This window comes from Myotis davidii, unplaced genomic scaffold (assembly GCF_000327345.1).
Source record: "Myotis davidii unplaced genomic scaffold, ASM32734v1 scaffold1204, whole genome shotgun sequence".
Lineage (NCBI taxonomy): Eukaryota > Metazoa > Chordata > Mammalia > Chiroptera > Vespertilionidae > Myotis > Myotis davidii.
The window spans coordinates 380158-380852 of record NW_006294755.1 but is presented as its reverse complement, the minus strand read 5'-3'; the positions used below and the strand labels follow the sequence as shown (position 1 = coordinate 380852).

The window sequence follows — 695 nt, the reverse complement described above, 5'->3', positions numbered from 1 at the left end:
GATGAGGCAGGTAGTCAAGTAGTTAGGGGTGATGAAGCAGGCAGGCAAGTGGTTAGGAGTGATGAGGCAGGCAGGTGAGTGGTTAGGGGCTATCAGGCAGGCAGGCAGAGTGGTTAGGGGTGATGAGTCAGGCAGACAGAGTTGTTAAGGGCGGTCAGGCAGGTGAGCAGTTAGGAGCCAGTGGTCCTGGACTGTGAGAGGGATGGCCCACTGTCCGAGAGGTCCCAGATTGCAAGAGGGTGCAGACTGGGCTGAGGGTACCCCTCCCCCACGCACAAATTTCGTGCACCAAGCCTCTAGTAACATAATATGATCCCTACATCACGATGCAGTGTAACAATGAAGTAAGGTCATGGAGCAGTTAGCATGGGGTTGTATAGATATTAGCTGCTAATGTTATTTATGAGTTGAAAGTGCTTGGGGCCAGGGATTTGAACTGAGGCCACTCTGTTCTCTGTCATTGGGCCTGTAAGTGCTAATGGTGGGGAACGATGTCTGGGGGCCACTCCCCAGGCCCCAAACCCACTTTCTCACCCTGCAGATCTCCTGGGCGTGCTCCCTCTTCCCGCTGCTCATGCCACTGGGACTGGGGCGGCGGAAAAAGGCGCCACCTCTGGTGGAAAATGAAGAAGCTGAGACAGGCCGTGGTGGGCTGGGTGTGGAGGAGCCGGGGCCCCTGGGTGGAGGTGGGGCAG

General features: G+C 56.4%; 1 protein-coding gene across 1 annotated transcript in view; it reads left to right on the top strand.

The window, feature by feature from the left end:
- Positions 1-695, top strand: part of GIPC1 (GIPC PDZ domain containing family member 1) — an 11222-nt gene that overhangs the window by 7315 nt on the left and 3212 nt on the right. The window lies entirely within an intron of this gene.